Source organism: Scomber japonicus, chromosome 23, assembly GCF_027409825.1.
Source record: "Scomber japonicus isolate fScoJap1 chromosome 23, fScoJap1.pri, whole genome shotgun sequence".
Classification (NCBI taxonomy): Eukaryota; Metazoa; Chordata; class Actinopteri; order Scombriformes; family Scombridae; genus Scomber; species Scomber japonicus.
The window spans coordinates 3097669-3108815 of NC_070600.1; the positions used below are offsets into that span (position 1 = coordinate 3097669).

The following is an 11147-nucleotide window of genomic DNA, read 5'->3' on the forward strand; positions in this document are numbered from 1 at the left end:
ACATCGTCCATTACAATAACATGCACATGATAATTATGCAAATTAGACTATGACGTCATTTAGCGACTTCTAGCGACTTTTAGGACAGCCAATAGCTACTTTCCTTACTGAGGAGTTGGCAACACTGTCTGCAACAGAAGGATGCAGTCATCCTCATAACGGTCCCCAATATGGCGACATTGCAGTACATACTGTTGATTTACCTGGCTGTTCTGATTGTTCTGAGGATGTTCCTTTATCATGATGTCAATGACGTGCGGTCAGGGTAGGCAGGGTAGGCAGTGCCTACCCTGGCCAAAGGCCAAAAATACAAGACAGAGTGACATTTAATTAAAATAGTTTACAGACTCAATCTTGTCACAATTTGTGATTTATTTGCATACTTTCATGATAATTTTGCCCCAAATTTCGTTTGGGACTTTTAACAGTCATTGAATCTATGATGGAACAGCCACGCAGCTTGCCTGTATCGAAATGAATGGTGAAAGCTCTGCTTTTCGTCTTCATTACTTTCAACGGTGGGAATATTCGAGGTTACGCATGCGTATTGGGTGGTTTAATCAAACGTCTATAGCCTGGGAAAAGCACTGCTTATTGGGGGAGCGAGAGCCAATCAGGGCGGAGAAAATGCGAAATTGTTACAATCAGATACGTCAGATATTTATGTCAGTCAGAAATTTGCACTCATTTCCGAGTCCGACATAATGTCCACCATTGAACGTTTAAAACATTTCAGCAGGCTGGATTACCAGCAAAAAATGCTTATCATCCAGCAAGGCAGGTGTACACCTCCTCTCCGTGACCTTCACCAGCGCAAGGGACCGAAAATCGTCCGGTCATTTCAACCAGAGTGGTACTCTCGCAAAGAGTGGCTGTGTGGATGCGAAGCTAGCAGCAAACTTTTCTGCTTTCCTTGTCTTCTCTTCTCAAAAGAGAGGGATAACGTGTGGGTAGGTCCCGGCTACAGTGATTTGAACAACTTGCCTACAGCTATAACTAAGCATGAGCGATCGAGTGCCCATATTCAACACCAAATTGCGGTCAAAACCTTCGGAAAACGCACTCCAATCAGCCTTGCTTTAAATGAGGCTAATCGACTGCAAGTCTCCGTGCACAAAGCCAAGGTGTGGGAAAACCGGGAGATCCTCAAGTACTTAATACGTGCTACGTATTTCTTGGCTAAGCAGGAGCTAGCATTTCGGGGGAATGATGAGAGTGAGGGCTCCAGTAACCGAGGCAACTGTGTGGAACTGTTGAACGTCCTTGCTGAGAAAGATGAATGATTGGAAACTCATTTGCAAGTTTCCACGGTTTTTACTGGCACATCTAACCGGATCCAGAACGACCTTATTCAGGCAGTGAGTGAGACTCTCCGTCATGATATTCAAGTGGAGGTAAATGCAGCCCCTTTTGTGTCTGTGCAAGTGGATGAGACAACTGATGCCACAAATAAAGCTCAACTCTCCTTCATATTAAGGTAAATCAACCAAAATGAGGTAAAAGAGGCTTTTTTGGGCTTTACTGACGTTAGCAGTGACCGCAAAGCAGCCGCTATAACTGAGCATATCTTGGCCATTTTGGAGTCCTACAACTGCACTACTAAACTTGTTGCTCAAATGTATGGGGCCTCTGTGATGGCATCTCAGCTGAACGGAGTTCAAGGAAAGATAAAGGAAGTTGTTCCCGAAGCTTTTTTTATCCACTACTATGCTCACAAATTGAATCTTGTGCTCTCCCATTCAGCAAAGTCTATCACTGATTGCAACGTGTTTTTCAAGACCATCGAGGGTTTGGCATCTTTCTTTAGCAAGTCTGTGAAGCGCACGCAGTTCTTGGATGCAGTTGTGAAACACCGGATACCTCGGGCTGCTCCAACGAGATGGAGTTCGCATTCAAGGTTGGTCCAAGCTGTAAACCTTTACTATGCCGAACTTAAGCACATGTTCCATCTCATTACGGAAAATCCTGTTGCCTGGGATGATCAAACACACAAGATGTCTGTGGGGTATGATGCCTGGCTGTCAAAAACGTCCACCTGTTTCCTCTTGATGGTGTATGGAGACATTTTTAACCTCACTGATGGACTTTTTTCTGTTCTCCAAAACAAGTCCATGGACATTGCTTTTTGCTGTCAAAGGATCAATGACACAATGGCTGTTCTACACGGGATTTTGAGTCGTTCTATGCCAAGTTTGAGGAGAAGTGTCAACTGTTGGGCCTGACAGATCCATCCACAAGGAATGTACAGCCAATCAAAGAGCATAGGCGGGGGTTGTTCCACAACATCTATGAGGATGTAAGCACTCAAATGAAGAACAGGTTTGATCATTATGGCCAGCTCTCCTTCTTTAGTTTGGTTGACCTCCGCAAATTTGACAAGATGTCCAGCAGCTTTGATGACCGGTCACTGAAGAGCTTGGAAGAGGCATACGCCAAGCACTTCGACTTTATCAGGCTAAAGGCATACTTGACTGGACTGTACAGCTCACAATTAATTCATGAGCAGTGCACAACCCCCGCACAACTCCTCAAGTTTTTGCACACAAACGATTTGGTGGTGACTGTGCCAGAAGCAACCAAACTGCTGTCTCTCATCTTAACAGGAGCATATATTGTAGCATATATTATTTTTTTTATTTATTTATTTATTTTTTTACAAATCTATACAAAGCCTGTATCATATATTATTTCATTTCTGAAATAGGTCTGTGGCTTTCTGTTTTTGTTTATTTCTGTCAGTTTTGCACTTGTATTAATTGTTCATATGCACATCATACAAATCTATGCATTGTGCAGGTGTTGGCCCTCAATTTATGTAGGTATGTTGTTATTGTAGTCATTATTTGCAAATTAATAATTATTTGATATATATTTCAATTAAATTTCTCATATTTCAACAAATGCCACTGTGTTGTTAATTTCTACCTTGTAATAACATCAAGATTTTATTATATTATAATTGTATTCTCAGCTTTTGTGACTTTCACAATGGTATAAGCTTTCATAATAGCTAAACCTGACAAACAAACTCTCACATGTGTAATTTACACCAGCATGGCCCTTTATTTCAGACATTTAAAGCAGCTGATTGAGCTTACTGACACTGGGTACAACATTTTATGTGTATATTAGGGTGGGGTTTAGATTTTTGAATGCCCACTGCCTACCCAGCCAATGACCTCACCACACGTCACTGCATGATGTTCAATTTGGATAATTCCTGGATGCTTTTGGCTGCACACATAGTCGACTCCTACAGTCTCTGCTAATGTGGCCTATCTGCAAAAAGCCAAAGTAGATTCCCTTCTCCTTGATGAAGCTGATCTTGTCACAGTGAATTTTCCTTTTAAACTGTGAGCATTTGTCCAAGAAGAGTACAGACCATTATCCTAAATGGTCTTGAATAACTTTTTCAATTTACAACTTTGGCAGTAATGTCAACAGTTCATTGTGAATTCTCAGTTCAGAACTACTCATTCAGATTTGATTGTGCTGCCGCAATTACTGTATTAACAGTAAGGACCCCATCTTGCGGCAGTTGTCATTTTCTCTTCCTGCGCCCACGTTGTCTGAAAAGCAAATGCACTTGTACCAGTCTGTGCGCCTATAGGCGTGTTGGTCTCAAAATGAGGTGTGGTCAGGCACATTGGTGGCGCGTTGCTATTTTGAGGCAGAGGAAAGCGATTGCGCTACTGACCAAAAAAAACAGGTCTAAAGTCACCGGTGCATATTTCACTGTTATTTAAGGGGCGCATCATCAAGAGTCCAATATGCTCCTATACAGGCGGGTGCGCACATACACTGTGCTTGTTACATACACATGGACGCACAGCAGCACACAAACATGCAAAACATTACAAATAAAAGGACCACAATGTGAATTTGTATTATGATGTACATCAACATATTAAAATACATGTCATATTAGTTAGTCATAATATTTATCAGATTTAATAAATTGTAAAAAATCAGCACCTTGGAGAGTGCCGCTGCAGACAGTCCTAACAACTGTATGAAAAGTTAACATGATTAAAACAGTTTATGAACAGCTTCCGGTATGGAGTAGGAGCGAACAGAAGCAGAGAACGGAGGCTCCCAGACAGTTTCACTTTCCCCAGAAAAATAGAGGATAATTACGCAGTAAAAGTTTTACTGTAGCATGAAAGGGGGGAGCAAAAGACAGACCAGAAATAATGCAAGACGAAACCTGAGAAAAGACGTGGAAGCGCCGAGTCCGCCGACGGACAGCGAGGATACAGCTAATGTTAGCATGCTAGCCGAGCAAGAGGCTATGGAGACTATTCAAACTAAGATAATCGCTGAGATACAGGCGGTCCGTGTGGATGTGAAAAAAGAACTCAACGAAGCTATAGGAACACTCAAGAGCAAGCTGGTGGATTTCCGAGGTGAAATTAATTTGAAACTAAACAACATTTCATCTGAGTTAAGGGAAATAAGGGACAGGGTTGAGGCTATGGAGAAGAGAGTGGCCGACGTGGAGGAGAGTCACGCCGAAACCGCGGAGATGCTATCCTACACACTTGAACTCCAAAAATCCATTCAAGCTCAGTTAACGGACCTAGAGGCGTGCTCCCGTAGGAACAACATCCCTATCCACAGCATCCAAGAACAGGCCGAGGGGGACAACATGAAAGCTTTTTTGGAGGAGTTTTTCAAAAGTGAACTGTCTCTCACTGAGGCCCCCCTCGGTATCCAGCGCTGCCACCGCTCACTGGGACCCAGACCGCCGCAAAGTGCCAACCCCAGGTCCGTGCTTGTCTATTTCCTAGAATACACAACTAAAGAACTGGTGCTACGCTCTGCTTGGAGAAAGAAGCAGGTTTACTACGATGGAAGGAGAGTGTTTTTCGCACAGGACTACCCGACAGAAATACACATGAAAAGAGAGGCGTATTCCTTTATTAGAAAAGCTCTTAAGGAGCAGGACATCCGTTTTCAGATGCTTTACCCAGCGAAATTCAGGGTGTTTCTTGACACGGGGCCAGTAGTCTACAGCAGCGTGGAGGAGGCGACCGATAATTTGACGAAGAGGAGACTTATCCCGGACGGACATGGAGCAGACCCCCCCCCCCCCCACGCAGGGCGCACCTTCGGCAAGATCAAGACAAGCCCCCTGGGAAACAGCTGGCCCTAAATCACTCCGACAGAAAGAGACACGCCTCAAACATATTCAGGACAAGCTGAAGGGGTTCCGACGCAATAAGGACGCTTCATGAGAGTTTTTTGGTATAGTGAATGATTGAGTAACCTACAGGGATCGGTAAGATTATCACATCCAATGCCACACCAGACTGAAGAGCAGACTCAGGTTTGTTTTCTTAATGAACATTTTCAAATTTATTTATCATACGTCTGGGAGCCGATGTTTATTCCGTTTACTTTTCTATGTGCACTACACTGATGTCAACCCGTCAGAAAGAATGTGGGGCACGAGGAGGGGCACCTTCAAGGGATCCCCCTCCAGATTTAGAAGTTGCATTTACACTTCGAGGATGGAAGTCACGTATGTTCACTGTGTGTGTTAAGCTCATTTGTTATGTTTCATTTTGTTGTTTTGTTGTTCTGGTCATCTATGGATACTTTACTGTTAAAGTAAACTTGTTCTCTCGTCAACAACTGAAATGCATTATCATGAATATAGAGTGATTACCCTTAATGTTAATGGGCTAAACAACCCCATAAAGAGGCGTAAGGCCATCGCTAAAATGAAAAGGGAGAAGCAAGATATCATCTTCTGGCAAGAAACTCACCTTACAAATACTGAACATGAAAAGCTATGTAAAATGGGGTTTAGGAACTCATACTACTCTTCATTTGAGAAGGGAAAAGCAAGGGGTGTAGCTGTATTAATTTCGAATAGAGTAAATTTCAAGTTCTCTTCACAGATTACAGATAAAGAAGGGCGTTACTTGTTGGTTAAAGGCTTTATTGACAATAAGGAAGTAACATTATTGAATTTTTATAGACCATAAGGGACTAATTAAAAAGGTGTTCAACATGATAGCTACCGAAACATCAGGTGTCTTGACATGTGCTGGGGACTGGAATATTAATTTACATCCCGCTTTGGACACTACAAACAACAAATTGCTTAAAGAAATAAGTATGTTGGATGTATGGAGAGACTTACACCCAACTGATAGGGGTTATACCTTTTTTTCGCACTCGCACAGTATCTATTCAAGAATTGATTATTTTTTTATGTTTAAAACTGACAGACACAGGATTACTAAATGTGACATAGGGGTAAGAGACATCTCCGACCATGCAGGGGTTTATTTGACAATGCACTTAGATAACAGACCTAAAGAAACACTGTGGAGACTAAACACCAGCCTCTTACATGACTCTCAATGCAGAAAATATATAGAGGAAGAATTTGAAGAGTATATGTTGTTAAATGATAATGAGACAGTGTCTCCCAGTACATTATGGGATGCGGCCAAGGCTGTTATTAGGGGCAAACTTATAATGTGGTCAGCTCGTAAGAAGAAAGAAAAAGAGAAGCAAATAAATGATTCGACTGCAAAACTAAAATCCCTGGAAACTAGACATATTAAGTATAATGATATTAAAGTCCTAAGCCAAATCAGAGATGCGAAGCAAACTCTGAATAACATATATGAAGGTGAAATGGAGAAAAAAATTAAATATGTCAAGCAAACCTTTTATGAAAACGGCCCTAAATCAAAAAAACTGCTTGCGTGGAGAATACGTAAACAATTAGCAGAGAGGCTTATCCACAAAATTAAAGACCCACATACTGACAAGATGCATCACAAACTGGAAGATATTCAATGCTCATTTGAAACTTATTATAAGAACCTATACGCACAACCCCAGGCAGCTGAATTAGTAGCTGTATCAGATTTTTTATCATCTCTAGATTTACCATCGGTAGGAACAGTACAGAATGAGATAATGACCCAAGACATAACGGACGAAGAAATAAATAAAGCCATATCGAGATTGAAAACAAGTAAAATGCCAGGAGCTGATGGCTATCTAGCGGCATGGTATAAAACCTTTCGAAAAATCCTTGTACCGATTCATAGAGAATGCTTCAATGATGTCCTTAAGGGTGGGGAAACACCGCTTTCCTGGAGACAAGCTATAATCTCAGTAACCCCCAAACCAGGTAAAGATAAGACTGTGTGGCTCGTGTAGACCCATATCAGTGTTAAATATGGATTACAGACTATATACATCAATACTAGCAAAAAGGATAGAGGATATTGTCCCAGATTTGATAGAACCAGATCAGACGGACTTTGTGAAACTCAGGCAAACCCAGGATAATGTGCGAAGAGCTCTTCACCTCATTAACCAGATGAGGAATAGCAACAGGGAATGCCATTAGTCTTGATGCGGAAAAAGCTTTTGATTCCGTTCGATGGGAATATCTGTATCTAGTTCTCAAGCGTTTTGGCTCCAACGACCAAGTAATTAGATGTCTGAACCCTTTATATTGTTCCCCCTCCGCCAGAATAAAAATTAATGGGTCCCTGTCTAACACAGTATACCTTGAGAGGGGGTGTCGTCATTGGTGCCCCCTTAGCCCCACACTTTTTGCTCTTTTTATTGAGCCACTGGCTCAGGCGGTAAGGGAGGATAAGGACATAACTGGTGTATCAATTGGAAATGCACAGTATAAAATTTGTTAACACGCGGATGATATTCTTATGACCCTTAGCAACCCCAAAATAAGTCTCCCTAAACTACTGCATTTACTTGAAGAATTTGGCTCATACTTAATCTACATAAAACCCAAACCTTAACCTTTAATCTGAAACCACATGAAAGCATTTATAGAACATGTAAATTTAAACTGTTAGGTAGTATAATTAAATACCTTGAGTACAAATACCAAACTACCATTTATGACCGCAACTATACCTCTATAACATCTGACATTAAGGCAGACTTAAACCGCTGGTCCTTATTACCAACAAATATGTACAACCGGGTAGACATAATCAAGATGAACGTGCTGCCCCGTCTCCTATACCTTTTCCAGTCGTTACCAATTGAGATACCACCAAAGCAATTTAATGAATGGAATAGGATGATATCCACTTTTATCTGGGCAAAACAAAGACCACGGATTAGGTACCAGACACTACAGTTGCACAAAGACAGAGGTGGAAGAGCCCTACTTTGTCTGGAAGATTAATATAGAGTGGCACAGCTGCGCTTCCTGGTTGGCTGGTGTAATCTGGAGTGTGAGGCAAAATGGAAGAAGTTAGAAGTTTTATATGTGAACCTCTCCCATCTGTGTTGGGAGACAAATCCCTCTTGAAAAAATACTTATCAGTAGATAAATTAGGCAATTGGATCGTAACCCCCCTAAACATATGGTACAAAATCCTCAAAGACTCTAAGTATGAAAGAAATGCACAACTGTTACGCTGGATAACAGTTGATACAGAGTTCACACCAGCCGAACTGGACAGCAGGTTTACACTTTGGACAAACCTGGGTAACACCTCATCTTGCAAAATTTCTACTAGTGCTGGTCTGGTTTCCTTTGAGTATCTCAAGAAAAATCACAGTTTGGAGAAACAGGATCTCTTCAGATATTTTCAACTGAGAGATTATTTTAATAAAAATATCAAAACTATTGGAGAGGAAGGAATGAACCTGATGTCGATGCCTATAAAGCAAAATCAAGTAGAAAACTGATCTCAAGGATTTATTCAGCTCTGCAGGAGGACAGAGGCCTCTCCACAATGTATATTAAATCAAGATGGGAAAAAGAAACTAAAATACAGTTGACTGAAGACGATTGGCTAAAGATCTGCAGGACACTGTCCACCACCTCCAGCTCGGATTTATGGAGGGAATTCACCTGGAAAAGTATTGTAAGATTTTTTACAACTCCTAGAATCAAAAGCCTACAGACCAATAACCCTGATCAAGGACGATGTTGGAGAGAGTGTGGTAATATGTCAGCTGACCATTTTCATATATTCTGGGAATGTCCCATTATTTCATCTTATTGGAAAGATGTTATAAAAGCAATTACATATACAACATATATATATATATATATAAACTAACGAAAACAAAGCACCATAATGTCTGTGTGGTGCAGCTGCATGCACAGTGACCTGATGGGAGGAGACGTGAAAAAAATGCCACTTAGTGATTTTATCAATAAGACAGGCTGAACAAATGTGGTTAAAACATCTGTATTAATCTGTTAATGAATGTGTGTGATTTCTGTGTCTGTTATCCACAGCTGTTTATACTGTAGGACTGATATGTTTATAAGTCTTCAGCCTCTGAGATGTTGCACAGAGCACAGTGTCATTACACACATTCCTCACTGTTTATTAAATCAGCTGATGACACCAGACTGCTGCAGTATAACCACACACACATCTACACTCATCAGACTGGTTGGTTATACAGTATCTCCATATTCTTCCTTTATATGAATTAAATATGAGGTTAGCAGTTCATCAGCCAACTTTATTTTCAGCAAAAGTAACTCATGTTATATTATTGAAACGCATTGCTGGGTAAATGCGCTGTTATAATAACAATCTGCCAAGGTGACAGCGCTCCAGCATATTAAAGGGAATGGGAGATGATTGGTTTACCGCGTGTTACGCCCAAAACACGCCTATGATTATTAAGGAGACTTAAGTCCATCCCTTTTAGACCATGTGACCATTTTTCTGCTGTTAAAATAGCAAAAGTGGATTAGGACATGCCCCAAAGGCTATGTGTTTAACACCATACGCTATAGATTGTTAAAATAGGGCCCTAAAACTTAATTCAAAAGGTGGATTACTTGCCCAAGCTAGGGTACACTGTTCTTCTGAAATATCCCCAGTGGAGTAAAACAGCTCATACATGCCCAGTGGAAATTTGGGATTTCTGATGCAAAAGGGAATAGAGGCATGAATTTGAACCTGCAATGAAGGCTAAAGGGTGCTTGGAGGCCACAGGATAGATTTTATCTGGCAATAAAGGTTAAATGGCCAAAAAAAACAGTAGATCTGAAAGAAATAACGGTCAGTCCCTAGAATGGCATCTGGGTTCTGATTGGCTTGAGGGAAATGGGCAGGAAGATCATTGGTCAGTATGGTGATGTCAGAATTTTCACAGTTGGGAAAGCAGAAGGATAGAACAGGAGGAAATAGAGGCATAACGGCAGTCTGTGAGGGAAGGGATCCTCTTTTCATAAACTTACATAACATAATATAAAGCTTCCTCCAGATTTAAATTTTGAAATATGAAAGCGACTATCTCTTTACCAAAAACTGGCTTTAGATATTCAGGCAAGGTAGGCTGAGATCAGTGCATTCTTTGTTACGTTCTTTGTTAACCACTTAACGCACGCTGTTCCGTCTACGGAACGGGACAGATGTTAGGAGGTAGCCACAAGTTCTTCTGAATGTTTTAAACACCAACCCTTAAACATGTATATTCATGCCGTACATCGTTGGAAAGCTTAGATTGTCCTGATTCATTCAAGACCACTCATGACTTATATGGTTGCTCACAGCCGTAATAGTATTAGCGATTAGCTCGGCTAGCCCCTGAGTTAAGTAAGAAAAGCTATAATGCCTACATACCTTCAAAGTCTTCCCTTTATCCACAACGATCATCTTATGACACAGGACTTTCTGTACAGCTCGCCAAGTATCCATTCTTGTGAAATATGAAATCCGTTTCCATAAAACCGAAATACTTTCCTCAATATGTCCATGTATTTAGTCCAACACGTAACGTACCAATAACAAACCATATACGGTCCGTTTACGTCATTTCCTGACCTGCACGTCTATCTCAGAGTACACGTGACTAGATGTTTACAACCGTGAGCCTCTCCTGCTTCTGACGACACCACACACAAGCCAATCGGTGCTTTGGATTAGGCAGTACATGTCTCCAAAGCCAATGAGGACATGTGACCGACAACATGGCTTTGATTGACTGCTGTTCCAGCCTATGGAAATATTCGGTGAAATGAAGTTGATAACCTTTTAGCCAATAGTCAGAGGTTTCCAACGGTGTATGACACTAAGCTATTAGTTTGGCTGTCCATAAACAAACTCCAAGCGTAACCGGCGTGCGCCCGGTGCGTAAAAGAGTTGAACCATATATCATTACGC

At 41.2% G+C, this 11147-nt stretch overlaps 1 protein-coding gene across 1 annotated transcript in view; it reads right to left on the reverse strand.

Annotated features, from left to right (window-relative positions):
- mgst1.1 (microsomal glutathione S-transferase 1.1) overlaps positions 1 to 10744 on the reverse strand; it is a 229974-nt gene extending 219230 nt beyond the window's left edge. Inside the window, exon 1 of the mRNA XM_053313898.1 lies at positions 10608 to 10744. The gene's annotated coding sequence lies outside the window, so the exon portion shown is untranslated. The remainder of the gene's footprint in view (positions 1 to 10607) is intronic.
- Between the last annotated feature and the right edge of the window lie 403 nt (positions 10745 to 11147).